This window comes from Dermacentor silvarum, chromosome 1 (genome assembly GCF_013339745.2).
Source record: "Dermacentor silvarum isolate Dsil-2018 chromosome 1, BIME_Dsil_1.4, whole genome shotgun sequence".
Lineage (NCBI taxonomy): Eukaryota > Metazoa > Arthropoda > Arachnida > Ixodida > Ixodidae > Dermacentor > Dermacentor silvarum.
In genome coordinates, this window is record NC_051154.1 from 234,291,649 (window position 1) to 234,318,666 (window position 27,018).

A 27,018-nucleotide genomic window follows, 5' to 3' on the forward strand; every position below is an offset into this window, starting at 1 on the left:
GTGTTCGCCTTTAAGGAAGCGGGATTGAATTACGCGATTCTGCCCGGAAGAAAGACTCGTGCGCTTGTGCCGTTGCGGAATTCGGTTTCCAATTTCTCCTATTCTACCCGAATATAAGTAATAGGCAATGTGGAATTTCTTCACTTTGCCCCCCCCCCCCCCACCCCCCTTATTTTTAAAAAAATTTCTTTCATTGACTCGATAGAAATGAGGCGCCGGCTACGACTCGTTTCATAAAAATATGGTGTTTTCTAGATATGTTCTTACGCATTCTTACGCATATTACTCTAATACTCTTGTTCTGAGATTCTCTTAAAATGCGAAATACCTGTGGTGAACGATTTCAATATACTATATAACTAGCATAAATTGCTCATCCGTCGTTCCACCATTCCACTTCTTCTTCTTCTTCTTCTTCTTCTTCTTCTTCTTCTTCTTCTTATTATTATTATTATTATTATTATTATTATTATTATTATTATTATTATTATTATTATTACCATTTGAACATTAAGTGTTGTTTACCTGAGGAACCTGTGATACGTTTTTTTATATTTTTTTTAGTTTGACATTTAGTTTGTCTGTAATAAGGTTACATAATACATTGCCCTTACTGGCAGGTTTCTGCCATACAAGCCCACCGAAGGCTTCGGCAGACCTAGCAAAATTATATATACAAATTGATTATTTGTAATAATAATAATAATAATAATAATAATAATAATAATAATAATAATAATAATAATAATAATAAATAATAATATTATTATTATTAGTAGTAGTAGTAGTAGTAGTAGTAGTTGTAGTAGTAGTAGTAGTAGTATTTAGTTACGCGTCAAGTCTAGGCTCAAAGCGCGCTTGTCTTTCGTTGTCTATATAAGGTGCTGGTAGGGCTTTTGCCGCAAGCGCACCTAACGTTCCTAAGAACGTCGCCAAGTGATAAGCCGCGCCATGTGACGAATCCTGCAACGCAAGCCTATATGGGGATGGGTGAGCGCCACTTTCCGGACAGAGCGTGAGCGTCTTCGTAGTCCCTCAGAGAAGCGGATACACGACGGCTAAACACGAAAATTGCCGCGTACAAGCGGGCGCTGCGCTTTTTAGATATACGTATATACATACTCGAACAAGTCGACATAAACAGGGCAACATGCCGGACACATTGCGCATACCTCGACAAGTATCTCCTGTTTCGTGCAACCTGTCGCCAAATAGAATACGACGAACTAACTGCATATCTGACAGTCTTCAAACGCGCCCTATTTCTCTAATGCGCTACGAGTACTTACACGCTCCACGCTGTGCGAACGATTGCCCAATTGAACCGCCTGCTCCACATGTTCTGCACGTCGTCGGCCATGTGGGTGGCGTTTCAAAGAATCCATGGAACGTGTGAGCTTGCAAAATCACTCCAATTGCATATCACGTTCTATTGTGCATATACACGTGGTAGCGCTCGTGTAAGCATATGTGCACGCACACGTGTGAGCGCTTGTGCGTGCGTGGCGCTTGCGCACGAACGCGAGTTCATAAATGTGAACCTATCACATGGCATCGCGGATGAGTGCTGCGTTCCCAATACTTTTAGGCTAAACGCCGCTGCTTTCAAAGCTCTTTAGTTTACAGAGTATACGCTTTATTTTAGTTCGGACTGGCTTTCAGTGCACATCTTATAACTTATACGGTAAACATCATGACTCTATGACATATGCTTTTGAGGCCTGAAAGAAAAAAAAAAAGAGAGAGCGAGAGAGAGAAAGAAAGAAAGAAAGAAACAGAAAAAGTCAGAGAGAAAATGTGTGAGCGTGCATCTCGGAGCAGACTTTATTGCTGCTGAAGCGTCAGCTATTCCGGGATTGTTTAAACAAAGACTTTGTTTATTGCAGGAGCGGCGCCTTTCGGCTCAGAAAAGTAAAGAAACTGCAGCCGGAGAGTGAGTGTAGAAATGAGGCGCTTTGAGTCGTCACTCTCACTCGAGATCCGCGGTCAAAACAGTGTCGTGCCACTTGGCTTGCTTCCCACTTTTTGTTCGAACAATCTGAATATAAGAAATCCGTCGATGCGACCAGGGACCGCTGAAATGAAGCTGTAGCACTAGACCTGTATTGCTTTGGAGAGGGAACTTTACGAGGTATACTCCGTAATAGCCGTACATGCAAATAAGTAAGGAAAAATGTTTGTTAAAAAACAAGACAGGTGCGGCACTTGTATTTTCCCATTCCTACGTTGACATTTTCTTTTATTCGTCTAGTAACTTGTTCTTACTGGCGATTCCTCCGTTCGCAGCTTCGGGTTAAGAACATCAGCTTAGTGAAAAAAAAAATATTGTAATGCCTGTATCGATTATTGAGGATAACACTACATCACTCTGAACAATGATTCTGAAAAGTGTTGTGCGGCTCTTTTTTTGCTTAAGAAAGAAATAATTGTACAACTTGGGTAACCTTAAAAACCAGACTACTCGAAAAGATTCATAGATGCGATGATAAACTCAATATGACTATTTGAATTATAAAATGTACAGCGCCAACTACTTTCAATACTTCCTCCCCACCCCTTCCCCGCCGCAAAGAAAAAAAAAGAAAGAAACAAGTGCCAATACCTTCACTCTATAAATAAATGAATGATTATTTAATTATTATGCAACAAACGTCTGAAATATTGCCGGTAAGAATGGCAGGATGAAATCAAAAGGCCCTATTGCGCCTATACTACGCTCATCTACAAAGCGCAAATAAGCGAACTCATCAAGCATGAGTAAGATAACATATATATATAAAAAAATGATGAGAAATACCAAGAAAACTTTTGCACGAAAAAGAAAAAGTGCTCAGCGTCCTTCAATTCATGCTTCGTACTGCGCAAAAAAGGAGACCGAAAGAGTTTTCAAAGAAAAAGGCCATGTTTTTAAACTAACTGTATGACGGTAAATATGTTAGCCCTATATATATATATATATATATATATATATATATATATAATACTGTTGAAACCGTTCGAAAACACCAAATTTAAACCGTTTGCGGTTCTCTGTGTCTTGCCTGGATCTTTTCCCCACGGTTAAAAGAAAGTCCGCGAGAAAGAAGCTGATCCCCGGCCCCGCTTGCGAGCAGACCGTAATATGTATAGGAAGCCAGCAAATGAATTGAATGCGGGGGTTTTACTTTCCAAAACCACGATTTGATTATGAGGAACGCCGCAGTGGGGAAACTCCGGCTAAATTTTGACCACCAGGGGATCTCTAATGTGGCCCTAAAGTACGGGACACGGGCGGTATTGCATTTCGCCCCCATCGAAATGCGGGCCGCCGCGTGCGGTCGGGGTTTGATCCCGTGACCTCGTGCGTAACAGCGCAAAACCGTAGCCGCTAAGCCACCGCGCGGGTAATAGGAAGCAATCGAGCAAGCGCAGCAGGAGTGCTGCTCTCTAAGATGATGCAAATGAACTAAACACGCTTTATGCCTGACCCGGTGGTTGCACCGCTTTGACAGGGCGTTTATTGTGGTGTGACTGCGGCATTCCTGCTAGCGGTGAACATCGCGTCTGAGCACACGACCGTTTGCAAAAGCAGTAAGCGCAGTGTCAAAGCCAAGTTAACAAAAATCGCAGCGCAAGCTACCGATTTGTCGCGCAAGATCAACCCCAAACAGGAGCACTGAATGTAACTGCCACCTCGAAGAAATTCGACGTGTCACATTCAAGACCAACATGCTCCATTACACGGCAAAATTGGCTTGTTTCCCGCTCATTTGAGAGTTTCCTCAAATAAGCGTTTCCTCAAAGTTGGCTTAGTTTCCCGCTTTGCGGCTCGCAAAGGGTAAGCCGTAAGTATAATAATTAAACTTTTATTTAAATAATTATTACAAACTAATTTATTAGGATAAATACAAAAATTGCTCGACGCCTTCTTCATGTTGCTGCTAACAACATACACTTGGTTTCATCCGCGTAAAAAGTATCGCTTGTTTTCTTTTTAATTAATGCGTGATAGCTGAGACTAATCGCTGGAACTAATAAAGAAGATTTTTCATTGAAACGACCGTACTTACTTCAATGCTTGAGGTCAGCCTTAACGAGCAAAGAAAGGAAACGAGTGCACAAAAAAGGGGAAAAAACTAGGAAATATAGAAATAAGGAATAATAGAAACAATGGAATAATAGAAAGAGCGCTGCATGGCTGTTTCCTCCCATTTATTACGCATACGCGAGCACGCAAGCACGACAAGTATGAAGAACGTAGCTGGATCCACAGCTATTCGACACGGTACAGCTTATACATATGTCCCTGTGGTTTGAAAAAAAAAATGAGACAAGCATTCAGAAGCACGTGCATGATCCCTTTGTTGCTTTTTATTTTTCAAACACAACACCGGAGCTCGTGTGCGCGACCACGTTTTGGGGCTGTAGGCTAACTGCTGACACAAGCAGCGCGGCATGGGCGATATATGGTCTTCGTTTTCAATTCATCGACAAATGCGACAAGCGCATGAGCATATGCGCCGTGTATTTTAGCCGATAGAAGCAGGCGGCCAGTTTGAATTTAAGTGGAAGTCCTTGCATAAGCCACCGTTATCTGCGCATGAAAGATGCACGGCCCATGGCGGTCCGTCCGCTTGGCTGTCACGCATAAAACATTTTCGCGGGACGGGGGAAGCGATCGCATTTGAATTTCGATCTAGAACCTTCGTTTACCCATGTACGCGGGTATGGAGCGGTTCGATCGCACGAGTGAGTCCTATCGGAAAAGAAGCGCCGACATGACCGCGAAGCACAATTTATTCCATTGGCAAAGCTCTTCACATGAAGGCTATAAAGTTGACGTCTCGAGAAAGGTTCCGAGAAAAAGTGAAAAAAGAAAAGAAAAGAAAACGCTCAGCACGCTCTTTACGTATGACTGTTGCGCAGTTATGCTATGCCGATACCAACTGGAGAAGCATCGAACTGCATGAATTTACAAGAGCAAGCTGGGAAGACGTTTCGTAGCCCATACGGGTTCCTTGATCACTACTAAGTAGTATGCTTGCTTACTTGGTCACTGATATTTGTAATGACCAAATATCTCTGACAAAGTCAAGTTGTGAAGAAAGGAGCGTAAGGAGATCGTACGGATTCCTTAGTCGCCGGAATAGGTTAATTATGACCCCCGACCAGACAAACCTTCGTTCGTCCGGTCGGGTGTCAGGCAACAGCGTCCTTGCGAAGTATGTTCGAGAAGTGAAACGCTTTGCTATGCATACGTTTAGGGGAAGGGCAATATGAAAACGCAGTCATTTGTGGAGATCTGCCTTCCGACTGCATGATGCACGATATGCACGAGATATATATGTTGTTCTCACCAGCATTGCATTCCTTACCGGAACGCGCTATTTTACCGCATCTATATTTCTACTGAACGCGGGGTTTTATATGGGATTGACTGAATGGTTGCCTGACTGATTCGATTGATGCTCGAACTGAGGAACACAAAAAAAAAAATCTGATGTCGTTTAGCCACACTGGTTATCACACTTCCCGCCCTTCCACGCTATTCGTAAGTACTTTTCTTCTTCTTCTTCCTTTTTAACACCCTTTTCAATATGCTTCGTGAAACGCCTTTCCAGTTCATTTATTTCGATTTTCATATCACCCTAGAGCACGGCGCTACAAGTACTAGCTTAATTTTTTTAAACGTCAATTTACTCCTAATCGCCCTTGTCACGGTCTCTCTTATTAATGCTATATAATGAGATTGATTTGGTCGGGCGATCTTTTGTCTGGCACGTTTCAGAAATTGGAGAAATAATGTAAAGAAAAGCAGCGCGATGAAACAGAAATGGCTTCCGCAATGTTATAATGAAGCGCTACTAATGAAGCGCTAATGAAGCGCAGTTAAAAAAAAGGAACAGCAGTGTTGTTCGAAGTATGAAATACTGATAGCAATAGCTGCAGAACTTTTACGTGCGGTGTAAACTGTTGTAAGCATTATGTGCATCATTCTCAAGTAGACGTCGGGCTTTAAATAGCCGGCACATGTGGCACGGACGTGGTAATTATCTGGTGCATGCTTTCGGTTCTGCCCAAGCTCGTGCAGCGGCTGCGTCTACACGCTGATACACAGCCGCCGAACTACGGCGCAGAAGCTCGTTCACCTATTAGCCCGACTACACATCCAGCACCCAACACTGACCGAAGAGCGCGTACGCATCCCCGAAGTCTGGAGATACGCCCTGCACGTGCGGCCTCTTCCGGCCAACATGACACGAGACGACCACAGTGGAGGCGCCTTGCGCGGGTGAAGGCACTGGCCCGCTACTATGGGAACAAACACGGAATCTTCTACGTGGACGCCTCCGGCCCTCGCCATGGGGGGTGGTACACGGCCGCAGTCGTCCAGGTGAATCGCCTGACATTCAGAGCTGAAGACATAACACATGCGGAGGAAGTCGCCATTGCGCTAGCTGCCGCAGACCAGGACTCGCGCGTCATCATTACCGACTCGAGAGGGGCCTGCAGAAATATTGAACAGGGGTACATTCCTCTCATTGCGTCTCGCATCCTTCAAAACAGTGACTACCTCGGGGCCCCCGCGTCTCGAACGATTGTATGGGCTCCTGCTTATATGGGCCTCGAAGGCAACAAAACGGCAGACGCCGCTGCCCGCGCGCTCACTCTCCGGACAACGCCTTCAGACCCTTCCGAAATGGATCCCGAACCCAATCCGGCCCTGACTTTTCGAGAAATTACTCAACTATACCAATTCGGCCACGCAATTTATCCTAAGCCCTGTAAGGGCCTTACAAAGGCAGAGGAACGTGAACTCCTCCGCCTTTACACCAAAACACTGCTGTGCCCGGCAGTTTTGAAGCACTTTGATCCTGCCTGTACAGGAAAATGCCCGCACTGTGCGGAGAAGTCATCGGACATCTTGCACATGGTGTGGGCATGCCAATCAACCCCGAACCTCACCCCAAAGCCAAACCCCACCCGGGAGGACTGGGAGGCAGCCCTGCTCGGCTGCTCCGCCCTGGCGAGTCAGAAGGCCCTGGTCGACCGAGCACAAGCCGCGGCGGCCGCCAATGGGCTCCTGTAATGACGAGCCCACCTAGTAAGTGTGAGAGGTGGCCCCCTCCGGGCCACCTCAAGCTTCCTCCGTGTACAGTCAATAAAGTTTTTCAGACAGACAGAGCTCGTTCACTATGCCAAAGCTGCACTCGCCAACTCTAGCATTTCCCGCAACGGTGTAACATAGCTCTACCATCTGTGGTTTGGAGTGGCATTTACGAACGCGTATCCTTACCGCATTTGAATCGCCGATACACCAATGTCCGACTCTCGTGGATCTGAAGAAATCATCGAGTACCAGTTATGCAACTTCTCTCGATATACGACGTCCAGTGTATTAATCTACACACCCTTATTAAAAGCACTGCACGCTAGAACATCTTCTGAGACGAAAATGCTTGGACCATATGACGGACCACATCCGTCGCTGAGGCGGAAGGCTATTCGTGCGCTTCTGCAGTATTTGAATGGCGCCGGTCTCAGTGACCGTTTGTATAGTGCTCGTGGGCATCTTCCGCGTTACGCGCAGTGCTCACTCTATTCCTCTTTTTAAAACAACACCTTTACTAACCTAGTCGAGCTGATTTTCACCGTCGCCAGCAATTTGACCTTCATTTGTCCGCATCTGCGCCGTAGCCTTGGTAACGCATCACGTGACTCGCCGCGCCGAGCTCCGCCGCCGCCGGCTTGGCGCATGCGCTCTCCGCAGCTGGGTCGCCGCCTGATCACGTGACTCGCTGCGCGCCTGACTGAGAGGAGCGCCGCGCTCGTGCGAGCTTGGCCATTGATAGAGAGTTATAGCTCAGCGGGTTTACAGTCCAGCGGAACGAGTGGGCGAGCGGAGAGGGCAGCGAAGCGCCGCACGAAAGGAAGAGTTTTAGCTCAGTGATCTCTCACTCGGTTGAACTGAATGCTTTGCTGCGCCACCTCGAGCAAGGTTGGAGTTAGCGTCAGCTCGCGGCCAAGCACTCGCTTCGGGTTCCCGATCGCGGTCATCCACTTCGATCAAATCTTCGCCAAACAGCCTCGTTGCTGAAACCTCTCGCAGACAGTATACAGAGGTCCTCTTCAGTGGTGAAACACATCCGAGGCTTTTTCGCCTGCAGGCGAGCCAGCGCCGCGTTTGAATACAACGTCGACATGGGACTGTTCGCGCGGGTGGTAGCCATGTTTGTTTCGCAAGAACGCTGGTCCGCTGCGCGCGCTCCGCTGCGCGCGCTCCGCTGAGGAGCGGAAACCAGCGGAGCGAAGGGCCCGCTCCGTAAACACGCTGGCCGCGCCAGCGTACCGCACATGCGCAGTGGTGTCTCCGCTCACCTGCTGGGCCCGCTGACTCGCAAACCCGCTGAGCTATAACTCTCTATGAGAGCGACGCCGGGCCGTTTTCTCTGAGCATTGCGCGGGAGCGGGGGGCTTGGAGCCATCGTCGGCAAGTGGCGTCTGACCACCCCGCGGATATCACCCGATGAACTGCTTCACTGGAGAGGGTCCGGAATGCCAAGCGCGCGAAGCTAGCGTCGGAAACTGAGGAAGAGCGAGCCGTTCGGCTCGAAAAATGCCGGAAGCGGGACCACAACCATAGACAAAGGCAGGCTTTGCATGAAAAAAAAAGAAAAAAAAAACAGCAAGCTTTCGCTTTGCATATCCAGGGTAGCTGATCTAAGCTGCATCAATTTTTTCCCATCCCTTCTTTCCCCAATGCCCCTTGTAGGGTAGTGATTCACTGACGCCATACACTAGAGTTTGTCAATAAACCATCGTTGTTGCACGTGTTTTGTGACATTTCGTTCTAAAAAAAAAAGCATTTCTGTAGTAAATGTGAAACTGGCGAAGAGTGTGCAACACTGAAAAAGCAATTATTTTGATTATACAGCAAACCATAACTTTGTATAGCTGTAGGCTACTTGTTTTGTTTGAATAGACGATGTCAGTTTTTGGAACAACCTGGCGCCGACAACAACGTTGAGCCCGTATGCCATAAAAGTGACATAGCTAAAAAAAAACAGTATATAATCAGCCTAAGAGATGAGCATATTGCGATAGTTGCCCTGAGCGTGCACGTAAACGTTCGGGACACCGCCCTGAAACCTGCTTGTCCGATATTAGGCAATCGTTTCGTGGCCGAAGCGCGGTTCGAATCCCTTGCATTTCCACCCTCTGACGCAGAGATCCATATGAGAATGTCACCTGACCATCTCGTCAAAGCCGCAAGTGTCGCAATCAGGGCGTCACTTTTGATTATTCAACTAAAAGAAAAGTTGCAGCTTTGCTCATAATACCATGCAGTGAGGCAATATTATGGAGCAATATTATGCGAAGTAAGTATTGCACTATTTTGAGCGATATCGGTTGGCGTAAACATTGGCAGGTGTGCGCAAGCACTATCCTTTCGAGAAGGCGATGAAAACTTTAGCCATTGAACATGGCTTCCGAAATCCAGCAGCAGGCGATGTCCGATCACGAAGGCGATACATTGAGCCATCCACTAGGAGTAACCTTCGTTTGTGTAGGTGGAGAAGCGGAAAGGCACCGCGCTTTCTTTCTCCCCCTTTTTTATCCTGCCTTTTCGTTCTTGCCATCTGGCTTCGTTTATATTAGTTCACCTCGGCGCTGGTTTATGGATAAGCTCTAGCATGTGGCGTCAGTGAATCACTTTAACGAGCTCTCAAGAGGCCAGGCACCGTATTGTGCAAGCGCAATATTTGTTACTGCAGTATCGGCAGGGTGGATGCGAGATTGAAGTTTTGCCTGGCAATTTGTGCGTCAGGGCTTCAAATTCTCTAGGAGCACTACGGCTCTTTTCGTTATCAAATTCTGGCAAAGAACTTCGAGATGCAGCGACGAACACCGGCCGTCGCGGCTGACACTGATGGCACCGTCAGAGATCAAAAGCGACTTTGGAAGTGAGCCCATAACAGCTATTACTGCGAAAATTATGCGCAGAGCATCTGCGCCATGCTTTGTATGACCAGAAAGGAATCTTTCGTTCAAGCCACTTATTTACTCTGGTGTCGGCAACGACGTAAGTGCAGTTGATTGGGATAAGCGAAAATGAATAGGTAAGAGGGCAGCTCTCAAGCGCGATGAACAGAAAAGGAACATCATGTCGAAAGATCGCGTTAGAAGCCAACGAGCTTTCGGTGCTGGTGGCCGTTGAGACACTCTTGAGCTTATGACTTGTTAGTGGGTGTATTGCGTTTGTTTGTATTTTCTTTTTGTTTTCTCTCTCTCGTTTTTTTAAATTCTTGCCTGAATAATCAATGCATGATTTTGGAATAGCCGGATATAACGAAGCCTACCTCCCCATCCTTATAAATAGAATTAAAAAATACTATAAAACCCCATAAATGTCATTACTGATGTGTCGCTGTACAAGCACTTTCCTCACGCATATGCATCACCTCAGTTGTTTCGAAGACGTCCCGCAAACGTCAGTTGTGGCTCACGAAAGCATTCGCATGTCCGGTCACCATCAATATGATACATTTTTCAATACAGCTTAGATGACACTGACTGGTTCGATGTCCTCGGTAGATGCGACGGTAAGCCGTCCAAGCACCGACAATACATAAATGCTGCCTGTGCAAGAAGTGTAGTACGCTTCATCGTAAAAGTGACGGTGCGATATGCCGCTGCATCGCCACCACTTATACATGTAGACAGCTACGCAATGAAATCTTGCGTAAACCACGCTCAATTAAAAAAAATTAACTGTACTGGCTCGAATTACCAAATTATTGTCTCCTGATTGCTGTGTGCCATCGCTGACGATTGAGCGGGCGCAATGAGCCACATGGTAGCATAATTACGTATAAAAAACTAAAAAACTGAGAGGTACGGAACTCCCATGCACAAGGAAAGCCAATAACAAGATACACGCACTCGTTCTCAGTATTTTAGTATTCTGTATTTCACCATCTGCCTGCAGCAGCGAACATGATTTCACTAACAAGCAATCAGTCAAGTGTTTTTCTATGCCAGGAATGAAGCTCTTCGGTTACTTCAACCACGTATTTGTCTGCGGTTCCAGAGTGCTTTTTTTTTCTTTTTCAGGGCCCTCTTTGCATTGTATCAGAACAAAGATGAGAAATACGAGCGCTCTTTCCAGTTGTACTTACCACACCATTTACTAAGCATTTACTGAGCCTTGACACCTTGCTGTCGAAGCGTCTGTGTGACTACTTGGGCGAGCTTGACTGAACAATTACGCAATGACATTAATTCTCACGAAACCTGCAAGCGTGGGCCGATTACTCGTTCCTCCTGTTATCTCTTAAAAATCTAGGTACCAATTCTGAGAAGGAAAATAAATAAATAAAAGGATCTTCGAACAAACAAGAGTGACGGAAATTTCATGTTATGAAAGATGTAAGAATATAAGCAATTTGACAGTTTCAGCAAAACGTTGTGTGATATATTAGCGCAATCGGCAAACACCTTAGAAAGACACTTAAGAGTGCTTACGTATGGGAATGTGAAAGCATTATACCGGTTTGGACCTCGGAACGCCATGAACGCGCTCATTTTATACAGTCATGACGTGGCGCCACCTCCTCTCCATTGGCTGCGCCGTCAAGTGCCCAATGACGCACGAACTAGACCACACCTTTAGTCAGCCAGAACCAGGGAACCACCGTGGTGTCGGGTAAGCATGCTCGTCTCGCACCCCCCAGAGGCACGGGTTCCATTCCCGCCGAGACCGAAATGTACCAAATTTTCTTTTCAAAGCCATTAAATCACTTGGTTTACAGGAACCTCCCTGAGAAATTCGACGTCAATCCCAGCTTTTTTGACGTGTTTTTACTCTTTGCGACGTCGGCCATTTTTGGTACCATCGCTCGGTAACGCCATCGATGACGCCGCCGGATTTTCGTGTCATGGGGTATATAATGCTTTCGCATTAAAAACGTCGTCACCATCGGACATTGCTGCTGAAGAAATTCTCTCAACGATTGCCCGTGGATAAAGCTTCCAAACTGGGCGCAGCTGGCAATAACCGCGCGCCATTTTATTGCTTGTGCATTTTTCTTGTTTCTTTTTTTATTTCTTTTAAAGCGATGCTTTCCTTGTCTGCTTTTACGGGTTTGGCGTGATTGCCTGGCTGCTGGCTGTAAGGTCGGTCGCTATCTCGGCGGATGTATTTGTGGATATATATATACAATGATTATATGAAAGTGACAGCGAAGTGGCTCATATAACCTTTGCATGTTGACCAAGTATGCGCAGATCTGTTCTGCGTAACAAAAAATAGTAACTTGCTGCACAAAGCCTGCACATATAATATCGACTCACGGACATCCCTAAAGCACACCGATCCTTTACTGGAATGGTGAATTATAATTGCAGGCATTCATTGATATACTTTTTTTTTATTCAGCTACTCCGCATGTGCCACTCCGTGTGTGCCATTGTTGGCCAATCCTCCAGAATGTGCATGACCCACTACGATTCCTTTATAAAACCTGTACAAATAATGCCGACTCACAGATGTATCTAAGACACACCGATCTGTTAATATAAAAATTGCATGTCAATAAAGTTGTGGCTTTTGCGGTGGATAAGCATATAAACATTCCATGAGATTACGCGTTCCATAGGATGAAAGTAAACAAAATTATACTCATTGCCGTTAGTTGTAGAGCAAAAAGAGATTATGACAATTATAGACAGACCTATCGCGATTATATGCTCTCCATGTAGCCTGTATTATAGAAAAGATAGTCCATTCAACCATGACCTCATTTTGTAACAAGTTTGACTTTTTATCTGCAGCACAGTTTGAATTTTGTAATCGGCTGAGCACAACTAATCATTTAGAAGAATTAATGATTTCACCTGTCACGAAATCGATAACAACAATGTCATCCTTGCCTGTTCGTTGATTAAAAAAAGCATCTGAAGCAATTGACGGCAGTTATTACTGCTTGAATTGTTCGATATGGGTTTTAGGGGTCCATACCTTTCTTTTTTTTCTCAGAACTATTTTCGCGAAGGATCTCACTGCGTACAATGTAGATCAAATATTTAGTTCGTGGATGATGTTGAACACCACAGTGCTTCGGGGATCAATCAAGGGTCCCCCTTTATTCAATATCTACGTTAACGATTTTTCAAAGCTGCTGATAAAATCTTAAGTGTTTTTATACGTTGATCACACGGGGACACTGGTACTCTCTGATTCAACCTTTAATGAGGCTGCTAGAAAAATCCAATTCCATATACACCACTTGCTTGATTAGTGTGTAGCAAATAGACCTGCATAAATGCGTCAAAAACAACTCTCGTGTGTTTCCACGGCCTTCCTAAGACCATTGCACCTCCCATCCAATTTACCTACATATCAGTACTTCTCACAGCTGTCTCTGTTCTGCAATCGCTGTATCACACACTGTTAAAAATTAAGGAATCGATTTTGATGATAACCTGTCTGGCACCACTCATTTGTAATATGTAGCAAATCGTTTATGGGTGATCAGCGTACTTTCGTGTTCATTGCAAATCTCTTCAAGCTTTTTCATACGTAAACTGGTGTAGAAAGCATAGGAGAGACAATTGCTAAATATGGCGCGGCTATTTACGGTTTAGCATCGCCGTATAAACTCAAAACATTTGACTGCACTTTAAGAAGCGCCGCTGCAATCGCATATGAAACCACTTATCACTATGATGCTCTGTTATGCATGAGACATTTTGGGATGCTTCCTGTAGCTAAATCATTCACATTAGATGTCTTGTATAACCATTATTTTTCCAATGTTTTTTTTAAATTTCAACTCTGTAACAATGAACGCCTCATCTAGTCGAATTTTTTTTTAGTTCCAAAAATATATTTTAATTAAGAAAAAAAGACCACGTGATTTTTATGTACCATTTAACGTTATTATGTTAACTGTGGACTCCACACTAAGTACCATAGAAGCAAAAAAAAAAAAAAGATTAACTTAAGGTCATGGATTTACGAAAACGAGTAGCACAAGCCTGTCCCTTGCCTTCAACACTATTGCATAATTTGTTGTTTTCATGTATATTTTCGCCCTGTTATATTTGTTTATTTTCTTAGTTTTTTTCCTTATTGTTCTTTTTTTTTCTTTCTTCTCTTATTGACACATCTGACAAGATTTAGATGTTTTTAGGCTTATGTATTGTGCCTGTACGACGCAGTGTACTGCCCAGCAGCGCACACTATAACACGTGTGCTTATGCGCGCCGATTAGGTACTTTGTACAAATGATACCGGAAACAATAAACCTCAAGCTTTATTTAAATAACCGCTTTACTTAAGCTTCGATGTAAATAGATTCCAACATGTGCTTTGGATCTGCATATTGTTTTTTCTCTGCTCACCACTCATTCTTCCGACCGTATGATACACCCGTAGAAGAGAAAGTTATTTTCCTTGCGTAACACGATTGCGTTCCCTCAGGCTCTGTCAACGAGCTGGTACATGATGTGCTTTGAACTTTTAGTCCAGCTCAAGATTTAGATTTCTCATTGTTCACCTCTACCGTTTCCACAAGCCTTCTGATCGAGATCTTCTTTGCCTTTTTTTCTCTGGTTATGACGCCTCAGTTTCTTACGAAACCAATCTATGGATGAGTGTTCTTCATCAGCGATAGGGTCATTCGGGGCTGCATTGAATATTTGCTGAGGCCTGAATGGGGCCGTCTCACACGTGCTTAAAGGGACGTCCATTGTTTCGTTTTCTTGATATTCTTGCTTTGAACTTGATGTTGGAATACAAGTGGTAAGGCCATCGCATTTTGTCGGGCAATACGTCTATCTTCCAACTTGAGACTATACTTGCGACTATATACTTCCATTCAGAATTTAATTGTGTCTCCACTTTAAAGCATCAGACAGCAAATTTAAAACAGTAGACTGCTAAAACAAAACAAAAACAAAAAAAAAGAAACATTAGTGCACCACCTGCGGCGTGGTACTGCATTTAGACACTTTTTATACAGGATAAAACGTGCCTCTATTCCGTAGTTTTTTTGTGGTCATTCAGACGAAGATGTAGATCATCTTCTCCTCGAGTGCACAACATATGATACATCATGACGGGTACTGCACGCAAATTTGTTGCTTTTAGATAGAAGACCATTCACTCTAAAAAAGATACTTGGTCCATGAGCAACAGCGGGACTTCAGTAAAGGGCACTTCTTGCTCCAAAAAACGTTTTTCGAAGACGCAAACATTTTGGAGAAATATTAAATTTCAGTTTATTCTAATAAGCTAAATGAGTGACATAAATGGTCTTCTGTGTTCAAAATTGACGTATGTGGTGGTCGTGTTCTTTACTTGTGTTCCGTGTTTTGGCCATTCAAAATATTTTACTTTACATATGCACATGTGTACTGAACTCATACACAAAACATTGTCATTCATATACTGTTGGACTATACTGTGTTTACACATCTGGTGTTCTACTGAGTGCTATATTTTCTGTAATTATTCACTCTTTTTCCGCATATTTGTTTCTTTTGCTAAGTGACAAGGAGTCGCCGGTGCCCAATAAAGGCGCCAACCTCTCCTATTAATCATCTCAATCTAATAAAATCCCGCTGGTTCGTACGCGAGAAAGCTTTGACAAAGGCAGTGTTTCTATAAAAATGGTGCTGTCAAAAAACGGAGAGACACGTCTTTAAACCTCAAGTGAGTTCTCATAATGGTGTTTTATGAAGCACTTGACGGTCACTCTTGTGAGGCTAGGTCTCTCTAGAGCCAGCAACTTTCTCTTTCTCCTTCTGCCTTTAAAAAAAATTGTTTGTAGAACAGGTTGGAATCGTGAGGGATGCTGGAGCTACTAGCGTAGCTACGTATCAAAGTTTGGCCTGTTGAAGCAAACATACAAACAAAAGATAATATTGAAATAAAATAAGATCGGAATGCGCTAACAAACATTTGTCAGAAAGTTCTAATTTATTAGGTCTTCCGTTGTGCCGGACCTTTGTCCAGTATTATTTTGCACTTGGAACACATCTCGGACACATATCAGAGAGAACAGCGCTCAACGATTCTCTTCGCTTGCCAGAATACCAAAAGGCGACGCCTTTTCTTAGATGTTAATCGATTTTTGATAAAAAAATTGCGCACAAGCAGGCCTATTAATAACTGGTGAGTGTTTAGCTTGTGCAAATAGTGTTACGAAGTTCATGTGAACACAAGAAACGTCGACTTTCGCATGCAGGCTTCGAACGCAGAACGATACTTTAAAATTGAGGGGCTCTCTTTGCATTACTTTTTTTTCCCTATGCCTTTTTTTTTGCCTATTTTGCACAACACATATGGCAGTAGCATTCATGTTTTTCGCTTCCAAATTTCTGAACAGAAAAAAAAACAATGTGTCTTTTCCGTTTTGCGTGGCCATGCCAAGTTCACCACGTGAGGTTATAGCGATGCGCGTGACAACTGTAGATATATTTGTCAACGAAGGACATTTATGAGGGTTCGTGCAAATAATTAAGTAAATATATAATGTTTTTTAGAATAAAGTGTAAGTGCTCATGCGCTTTATGAACGGCTGACGTGGGCAATGTACCTGTAAATGCAGTCAGAACGCAAATCATAGGCCTTGCAGAACGGTTCCTCCTGTACTTGAATAAGTATGAATCAATGGCCTGTCGGTTCGAAAAAGTTTGTACGAAATAACCAACTGTCAGGAAGCAAAGTTTTCCGTATTGATAAAGATTAGCATTTTTATGAGAACGCGTTCTAAACCTAGTTGCTCTTCACTGCATATCCTTTTTGTTTTTTCAAGCACATAACAATGCCATGCGCGAAAGTGGTCGAAACCTTGACCTATTGAACAGTCCATTGCAAGGAGACGTCAAAATGACATTTTGGTTTAGTGCTGCCAAGAATTATAGAGTCCAAATCACTGCAGCGTGCACGCTCCTACATTCTTGCCTAGTGTACCCGGGCTCTACAACAGGATCAGTAATAAAGTGCACATTTTATTACTGCAAAGAAACTTCGTATATAGCGTGCGTCGTCTTTTAGTTATGTGACCGTCTGTTAGAGAAAGTGCTATTGACGTCAAGAAAGGCAAGGGGGCCTGCACAATTCATATTTTCTCATCTCTAAATTTGCCCACATTTTTTTTTCTTTTATTACTTTTGAGGCCACGATAGCAACCATCGTCGTTCCACGGGCTCCGTGAAGGTCTATAAATCTTTTGAATTTTTATGTTAAGAGAATCAGCTGCAACGAGCAACTGATTGCTTCTGAGACCCGACAACGTTGACAGTGTGCTGATGGTTCTCGTGTCATATTACTGCTCAGATACATATTGTCATTTTGCACTGGAAGCGGTTGATTACGAATACTGCGCCCACGACAACTGTCGCGCACCCGTCACGTGCATTCTGAGTGTGGTCAGAAACCGCGGTGCTTCAGTGGCTTATGAAGCACCGCGGCTGCAGGTTGCAGCCACATAGCAGATGTAATTCGGCGCTTACCTTTCCTCAGAACGTGCGATGGCCCGTAATCCCACGCCATCTTGGGACATGCTGCGATCCACGCTGCCCATGATCTTCGGTGGTCGCAGCCTCTCGCACTCACGACAAACCAAAACAGAGCGTTCGCCCAAGACGGTCAGTTCGTAAACAGGAACGACAAGTTGCGGATGAAGCTAAACACTTTTTTTTTAGGCTTTAGCTATGAGACGCTGTGCAGCGACACCTACGTCGATGGTAACCTGTGGACCAGTGTTCTTGTTTACAATGAAAGAGCAGGAACGAATAAAGACCGCAGCGCTGACCGAAGTCCTTGTTTCGCGAGGCAGACGGAAATGATAAAATCACCGAGCGGTTGCGAAGACGGAGGCAACGAATTGGCTATATCGGAGCAGACGAGCAGCTGTCTCTGCAGGCTTCCGGGAAATTGAGGAGGCGGCCAGAAGGAGGATGGCGCCTTGAACTCGTTAAGCTGCTTCCGCGGCAGGGGCAGGCTTGATCGAAGTCGTGGCAACGGACGTGTGTAGTGAGCAGGCCCTAGGAAAGAGAGAGGCCGCCAAACGAGAACAAAGTGCCGGTCGCACTACCTTTTATCACTCGTTCGACTGAGGTGGCATGTAGATGGAGACGCACACGAGAAAAAGTGACGTTGGATGCGCGCAAGGAGAGAGTCGCTCGAGAGGCGCTGTACTGAAAAAAAATATATATACGTAGAGGTATGCAAACGTGTGAATGTATAGCGACGCGCGTGTGTGAGTGGTCCCTGTAGTGAAGGGGGCGTCGGACACCTGACAAGTGGGGCCGCGCGCGAGCGAAGCCGGCACGCCGGCGGACCCGGGTTGAGCGCGAGACGCGGACTGGCACCGGGAACGGCGGCAGAAGCGCTGCCTCGTGTCCTCCTTTCTTTCTTTTTCTCTCCGCCTCCGGCTTTCATGCTAGCTCCTTCTATCCCCCCCCCTCCCCTTCTCTCACGCCCTCATGCCATTCGGAGCCCGGACCCGGGCTTCTCGCACGCGCGCGCTACGGGCCCAGGAGTGGGAGCACGCTCCTTCTCGTTCGCTCCCCCCTCCCCTCCTCCTCTCAGATTCCCCCACTCTCTCCCTACTCTAACGTTGATGCGAGCAGGGCGCGCCTAGCGACGCGCGCCGGAAAGCGTCCTCGGACCCGCATCCGCCCGCATTCTCCAAAACTTCTCCAGGCACGCTGCCGGTGGGCACTAATAGACCTCTGCTTACTACATTTCCGCTGTGCGATGTGCACCCAACGCGGGGGCACCCCCGCCCACCGCATTGGTATGGTACTCGAATGCGGCGAAGTGCTAAGTAGTATAGAACCGTTACTGACAGGCGCACAGCAAATAATTAATTGCAGCTGTCGGTGGAGCAAGGTCTACTGACGCACAATTATCTACCGATTACCTAAACAAAAAAAATCGGAAGTCTGGCGACTTCTCCAGCGTCAGTATAGGCGCACGGAAGAAGGACCCTTCAAATCCCGAGTCCATAGTAAGGTAATAAAAGCTCAAAATATCTTATTCAGCATTCTGCCGTAATGGAAACCAAAACACGTGCTATAGGTCGCCCAAACGTGCGCTCTTTGCAACTGCAACTTGTTCGTCCCTACTGTGCTGCATTCATCTGCTCATTCGGTCATAGTTCACGTTTGTGTGCCGCCATACTTTACGATATTAATTTGATCATCCGTAGGCGATTCGGCACGCACATGAACGTATGCTTCCATTTAGGTTTTCCTTGTTCCACATGCTTCAGGAAGGGGTATTCTACGATGGACCATATCCATGCCATCAATCAGGTAATCGAGAAATCTGCGGAGTACAATCAACCTCTCTATATGGCTTTCATAGATTATGAAAAGGCATTCGATTCAGTAGAGATATCAGCAGTCATAGAGGCATTGCGTAATCAAGGAGTGGAGGAGGCATACGTGAATATCTTGGCAAATATCTACAAGGATTCCACAGCTACCTTGGTTCTCCACAAGAAAAGTAGAAAGATACCTATCAAGAAAGGGGTCAGGCAAGGAGACACAATCTCTCCAATGCTATTCACTGCATGCTTAGAAGAAGTATTCAAGCTCTTAGACTGGGAAGGATTAGGAGTGAGGATCGATGGCGAATATCTCAGCAACCTTCGGTTTGCAGATGACATTGTCCTATTGAGCAACAATGGAGAGGAATTACAACAAATGATTGAGGACCTTCATCGAGAAAGTGCAAGAATTGGGTTGAAGATGAATATGCAGAAGACAAAGATAATGTTCAATAGCCTGGCAAGGGAACAAGAATTCAGGATCGCCCGTCAGCCTCTAGAATCTGTAAAGGAATATGTTTATCTAGGTCAATTACTCACAGGGGACCCTGATCATGAGAAAGAAATTTACAGAAGAATAAAATTGGGTTGGAGTGCATACGGCAGGCATTGCCAAATCCTGACTGGGAGCTTACCACTGTCGTTGAAAAGAAAAGTGTACAATCATTGCATTCTACCGGTGCTAACATACGGGGCAGAAACTTGGAGGTTAACAAAGAAGCTCGAGAACAAGTTAAGGACCGCACAAAGAGCAATGGAACGAAAAATCTTAGGAGTAACGTTAAGAGACAGGAAGAGAGCGGTGTGGATCAGAGAACAAACGGGGGTAGACGATATTCTAGTTGACATTAAGCGGAAGAAATGGAGCTGGGCAGGCCATGTAATACGTAGGATGGATAACCGGTGGACCATTAGGGTTACAGAATGGATACCAAGAGAAGGGAAGCGCAGTCGAGGACGGCAGAAAGTCAGGTGGGATGATGAGGTTAGGAAATTCGCAGGCGCAAGTTGGAATACGCTAGCGCAAGACAGGGGTAATTGGAGATCGCAGGGAGAGGCCTTCGTCCTGCAGTGGACATAAATATAGGCTGATGATGATGATGATGATGATGTTCCACATACACACATCAGCGAGCTTGGATAAAACAGGTAGATAGAACATCCATTCATAGGCATGCATCTTCCAGGAAGTATGCGCACAAGAACAGGATATGCGCACAAGAACCTAAAGACGGGTCTTCAATAGCAAGGAAAGTTGCGGTTTTTGTCACTCACACAGAGGTTGTTTTCACAAAACGTTCCTACGCTAGAATTGTTCCTTAGATACAAAAATCGCGATGTCGGACACTTTATTAGCCAAAGCGGCTAGCCAGTGCAGAAACAGCCTTTACGAACGAAAATCTGTGAATTCTGCCGACCTATTCGTCCATAGTACTAATGAGCACGAATGGAGACAGACATTACGCATCCGTATACTTGAAACGCACTGAGGAACTATACCATTTCTGTATAGGCCTATTTCTCTGTCTAGAATTCTCTTTTGAGTTTGGGAAGGGCCTTGAAGTAGAATAGCTTAAGTGATTGTAGAAAATACCATCACAGCAGTGCATAAGCTGGAGGATGGGACGTGTATATCAAGCTGGAGCTAACAATAGGAAATGTCTCTCTAGGAAATGCATATAATACTCTGAATCAGAATACCTCAGTCACCTGGCAAAGCGCTGCATCGCGCAGCCTAAAATACTTAGTATTTTAGGCTGCGTCGTCTAATACCGAACCCTAGATTAAAGTCAATCAATATAAAAGAGGGCAATACTTTTCTGACAAACTCCAGTTATTTGTCGGCTCCCTTCTATTGCAGCAAGTCTTCCATAGAAACACAAAGTGCAGCAATAAATGCACATCCGTAAAATGTAAACCTTGCAGACGACTATAGCTGGCGCTCCAAGACTTATCGTACCGCATAGGGCAAAGAAGGCTTTGCAGCCAAATGATATGTGAAACACGAAGTGGTTCCCGCCATATACGTTTTAGGTCACGCACCATTATTGTGCTAGTCTCGGAAGTACAACTAAATGGTGAAACCCATCAGCATCTACGTGCACTATTCCACAACGGCTACATATCCGTTAACGTCCTTAGTTAAACAGATAACTATTATGTTTTAGTTAATGTGGTCATTGGGGCCAATCGCTGAAAGTGTGGTGTCTACTGCAGCAAATACGGTTTGGTATAAAAAGAACCTCTTTATTTATAGTACACTGCTTTTAAGAATCACTTAGTCTTGTTAAAACACCTGCCGTGTGTGGGTTTCTCTGTGTGCGCAAGTGCGTATCAATGTGTGTGTGTGTTATTTCAGAACCATCCATTGGCACCGAAACAGCTGTATAGTGATACCCTTGTAAGTGAGCACGCTGTATTAACCTTCAAAAGCTTCAAAAGGAAGCAATGATAGCCAATTTCATGGCGAGAAACACGAGTAGCGGAGACCACCCACTTAGCAACGCATCCTTAAAGAAAGTTGTCCAAAACCAGCGGTCTACGCTAGACGACACAAACACACTTGTGAGCGTGCCGCTCCCACCGTCTTGGCAAGTGTGCTAGAGATTGTACAAGCGGTCGATTTCCTATTAAGGCCTGTATTTACAAATGTGCTATTACGATCGAACTGAGAATGTTCCAGCCAATTGTGGTTTTAGATAGATTATTAATGGAGGCGGCCCGCCAATGGGAAATAGTTATTACGAACAGCTTTGTGCATTCACCCCCTTATAATTACTTGATCCAAGTCCTTAATGAGTTTTTGGTATTGCGGTCGTTTCTTTATACTGAGAACCATATTTATAACTCCCGCTTTGTTCTTGCTTCCCATATTTTCGTGAGAGCATGATAAACAAAAAAATAAATAAAAGCACAAAGGGGGAAGACGGTGTTTGATGAAAAATTCGCAGCAACAGTTACGACTTTAACTGAACACAATACATGCCGCGTTGACGTCGCGTTTTACAAAACCCGCTTTAGTAACCCTCATCTTCTTACAAAAACTTAAGACGTTGCACTTCCTCTTCAGTCAAAAAGAAAGAAAGCACGTCACGAAACCGGATTATACCATCACTGAGTCAAGTCTACGACGCACCATGTTCCATTTTTCTCAATCATACTGCTCTCATTGTCTCTATTTTCCACCCACAAAGGCCGTATATTTATGCACAAAGACCCCCTCAGATAAACCAGCTTCCAAAACCAGCCACCTCAATTTCCCTTAAGCGAATTATTAAGGAGATAATGTCGCATCCGAGGCGGGCCCAGTTAACGAAAGAACGGCGTCATTTCTGAGCTCTGCAACAATCTTGTGCGAAAAAAAAAAACGCTCACAAGTCACGTAAAGTCCACTTAAAACCTGTATTGCTTTAGCCAACAACGGCGCTAATCTTGTTCTGCGCAATGGCTATTCATCGCATTTGGCCTACTCCGCCCCCGTCTCTGAGTTCAGCTCAGTCTACTACACTTACCGAAGCGATATCTCTTGTACAGTGCCGTCTCGGGTCCGAACTCCCGTTTTTCCCTCCCGCTCCTATATTAGTATACCACCAGTGGATATATTATTCGCTTCAGCAACTGTTCGTGGGCACACTTGAAATAAAGAACTCGTAGGTGTGCGTTTAGTTACTGCATGTTTTCCCAGGCTGATGACCTTAGGGCGAACTTAGAACCAAGAAGGAAGTTCGACCATCATTTGGATTCGCCATAGGCGGTGCGTGACAGAGGTTGTGCACACAACTGTCGAAACAACCGGGCTTTCGTCGCTCACGACAGGGAATGAGGACCCCCATTTCGTTTGCCGTCATCACGTGCAAAGAGGGAGCTCGTCACCATAGATTTTCATTTACTATCATCCCGGCGGGAGTAGTTGGGGCCGCGGGCGTCAATGCTCAGTGTGTCAAGCAAAACCGTGCAGGTTTGCGGGCTCTGCAACGCGTGTGAGCTAATAGGAGGCTGAATTCAAGAAGCAGTTTGCTCATTGACAGATTTTTGATAGGGTGGCGCTTGCCAATGGTGACATAGACCTGCGGAAGCGCCCAGCAATCACGGCGTTCTCACGTGCAGCCGGCTTTGAGAATTCATTCGGGTCCTGAATACAGCAGAAGCAGGAGCTGCGCTTCTCACGGCTGTGCGCAGCCGTAGTGGGATAGCGTATACTGCCGAGGGAGCTGGTGTCAGTAACTCACGATTTCTTTTCTTCAAGGGATGAAATCCTATATGGTTGGGAGCACCGATAGCTCAATGTAGGGACGCCTGTTCGAGAGCGAGAGAGGAGAAAAAAAAAACACACATCACGAGTACGAGGACTGCTAACAAGAAAATGCGGAAATCACGCAACTTAACAATGTCAGCCTTTAAACTCTTAAACACGAGAAACAGGCGCATCAATTAGCGCTAGATTGGAGAAGCTTCTGAGGAGATGATAATGAACGAAGCACCAGGTCTGGTTTACGGACGCTTTACAGTCCACCAGCAATTAAAAAAAAAAGAAAAGAAAGAAAAGTGTTTTTCATTACCAAGTAGGAGGGAGTATTTTTACTTTAAATCAACGCCTTATTACGTAATGTAAAAGTAAGCACAGCACCATTAGCCCTTCTTTTTTGAGGAGATTAAGCAACGCCAGTGCTTAATCCACCAAGGCATAGGTGCCCTCAAGTACTTATCCTAACGCGTAACGTGTCTGCGTGTGCGTGCATGCATGCATACGTGCGTACGCACGCATTTCAAGCGGAACTTTAATGCCAAATAATATTGTTTTTACTTGGCCAACCTTTCACAATATGGGCTTTCAGCACAAGTGCTAAAAGAAGGGTGAGTAAAGTCAGCGAGAGCGTTAGTGACGAGAAACATGGTTTAGTTTGTCCATTTGTTTCCTGCGAGCAAGTGGCCGGCGGCGGAGCTAGGATCTCCAGGACTGAAGCTTTTCGCAGGCTTATATTAGATAGAAGGTGCTATAGGCGACGCAGCTCTTTTTTTTAAATAGACAACTTTCAACACGACGTCTCTCGGCTTCAACGAGTTTGTGCGATACTCGTACCTTGTTCCCCACCTCCCTTTGATTGCAGAGATGACAGCATGAAAATAAATCTATATAGTCTTACAGGGTAAACACAATAGGCTTACGGAGGTACGAAGCTAAGAGGGGGCTCAACCTACCTGCCATTGTATACGTACTTAGCGCCTTTAGGTCAACCCAAAAAATTGCAGATATTGATTGCTTTTTAAATTCAAGGCACGGCTTATCAACAGAGTAATTAAAGTCGCACTTATTATTGTGTTGCTTCGACGCCTCGCTCGCGCTTCCTGCAGCACCAGGTCCGATGCACCACCTTTTGCAACTCCCGTGACCTCGCTGCATATCTACTGCTACCTGGCTACCACACTTCCATGCTTATGCTCAACCGAGAGTAACATGGATATTCATAGGAACTTCATACGGGTCCCTCAAAAACAGAGAGCTTTGCAGATGGTCATTTTTTTCCTACTCCAGGACGAATGTTTATTCGATTGTCGAAGAATAATTTCTGAGAAGCTTGCGTGGGTTTCCTCTGTTGCTTCGTGCCACTTTCATGCGGGGATGCCAATTTTACCTTTCCTTAGATTCCATCCACCATCCGGCCTTCAGCAGAATTCATTTTGTTGATTCGCATTTGTAAGTACATTTGCCTTTCCAAGACTTGTGTGCTCCGTTGTCTATTGCGCAACTTGTTCGTTCTTCATATTAGAAGACATCGACAACTGTTCTGAGTCTACTGACAAAAAAAATTTTTGGGCATGAGAGGAAACCAAGGAAGAAGACGATAAATTTCAAGTTAACTTGATTAGTTCTGCGCAGGCGGCACGCAGTTACTCTACTTTATTCGCAAAATTGAGCGCTTGCGCTGCAGCCACTAAGCGTATTTATTGGAGGTTCCTCTTAATATGTTTCCGAGCTCCCAGATCCCAGAGTCATAGTACGTAAATAGGTTACCCCGATCAGCATAAGTGGTGGAACACTCGAGCCGGTGCCCGATCACGCTACGGGGTAAGTTATTGCCACCGGCACATAGCACGTCTACTATAAAAGTCCATACGGTTGTGACATTTCAAACGTGCGTATCACGCCGTCAGCGGCACTACAGCCAACTGCTATAGAGATAAGACGGAAAGATTCTGAAATGAAACTTTCCCACTTCTCCAACACACCAAGTCACGCCCATAACGTGATTTTGGCGTCTTCTCTGTGCCAATGCTACAGGGCTTTGGCAGACTGTTGTCGATGGACGCAGTATCTTTAAAGAAACAAGGGAATGATATAAAATGCCTCAGTTATAAGGTTGCACCACTAGCATGGTATGGCGCAACTACACTTAGGCGCGTCGTACTCAGGCATCACGAGACCAGCGTTCTGCGAAGCGCGCGTAAGTCGTAAATCATAATTATCGCGTAAGTACGTATAGAAAGCCGACTGAATATGCTATGTAACTCTTCGAAGTAATTGAATCCATGGAGTATTACTTCAGCTGACTTACGTGTCAGAACTACATCTGCGAAAAAGGGGCAATTAACGCATTAAACGGCTTCGTGATCTGCACTAGAATTTACCATATTTGTAACATTTATGTGTGCGGGTTTTTGACTGCCTTCACTTCAGAATTTCGTTATTATAATGAATGGAAGGGCCTTCAAGCTTCGATAAAAAAATATCGTTAAATATTTTTTCTGTAAAGCGTGCTCCGCCATACTGCTCACCGAATTCAGGAGAAGCCCACATCTTTCCTGCAATGGCCAATAATATCTCTATATATATTTGTTTATTTTCTGTCCACGTTATATTTACTAATTTCATCGACGAATCTGTGATTCGTTCCAGAGAGTATTGATACTCCTGTGGTTTACAAAAAAAAAAAAAGAAGGAACTAGTGCTGGGAATATGCGGGATAAACCATCATCCGTCTACGTACATTTATTTTCCTACGTGTTTAGCACCTTATAGAAATCCTTATTGACGTTCTATATATTTCCTACTGAGTTTCTGTAGCTTTGAATAAACTTGATTTACTATACCTATTGAATTGAATTTTCAAGTTTTGAGCTAGTTTTCACTTCCAAACAGGAAGTAACCTGGCTTGTGAGGCGGCTTTCGTTTTCCATACTCGGAAGCCCCTGAAAACTAAGCCCTTTCTCCTGGATGAATAAACTTCGACCAGGAAGTACAACGACATTTGCATGCGCAACAATGATTCATGACGACGGGGCCCACCGCGGCCCGCAACAGCAGCAACGGAAATGCTTCTGCGGATCCGGTCCCTGATTTCCTGACCTGCGGTGTTAAACGCTGAGTGTACTACATTCTCCTGCGCCACCAAACGCTCCATGTGCTCAATGTGCGCTCATCATAAAGCTGCGGCGTCACAGCGGAGCGCTAATTACGCGCGCCCCTTCCGCCATAATCACAACTCAAGCGCCGCGAATGGGGAGGGGTGAGCGGACGGATGAGGGGGGTGGCCGTAGCCATGGCTGCTGATCCAGCCTGGGCGCGCATTCCGTCTGCCGGATTACCGATCTCGCGGGCGTCCGTCCGCCTGGGCGGGTTCATTATTCACGAGGCAACTCGCAATGCCGCCAGCGCTTCACTAATGCCGCAGGCGATTTCCACTATGCGGCG

The 27,018-nt window shown here is 45.0% G+C and overlaps 1 protein-coding gene and 1 pseudogene across 1 annotated transcript in view; one reads left to right on the plus strand and one right to left on the minus strand.

The window, feature by feature from the left end:
• LOC119436935 (potassium channel subfamily T member 1-like) overlaps nt 1-27,018 on the minus strand; it is a 596,918-nt gene that overhangs the window by 293,284 nt on the left and 276,616 nt on the right. The window lies entirely within an intron of this gene.
• LOC125942100 (uncharacterized) lies at nt 6,234-7,069 on the plus strand (annotated as a pseudogene).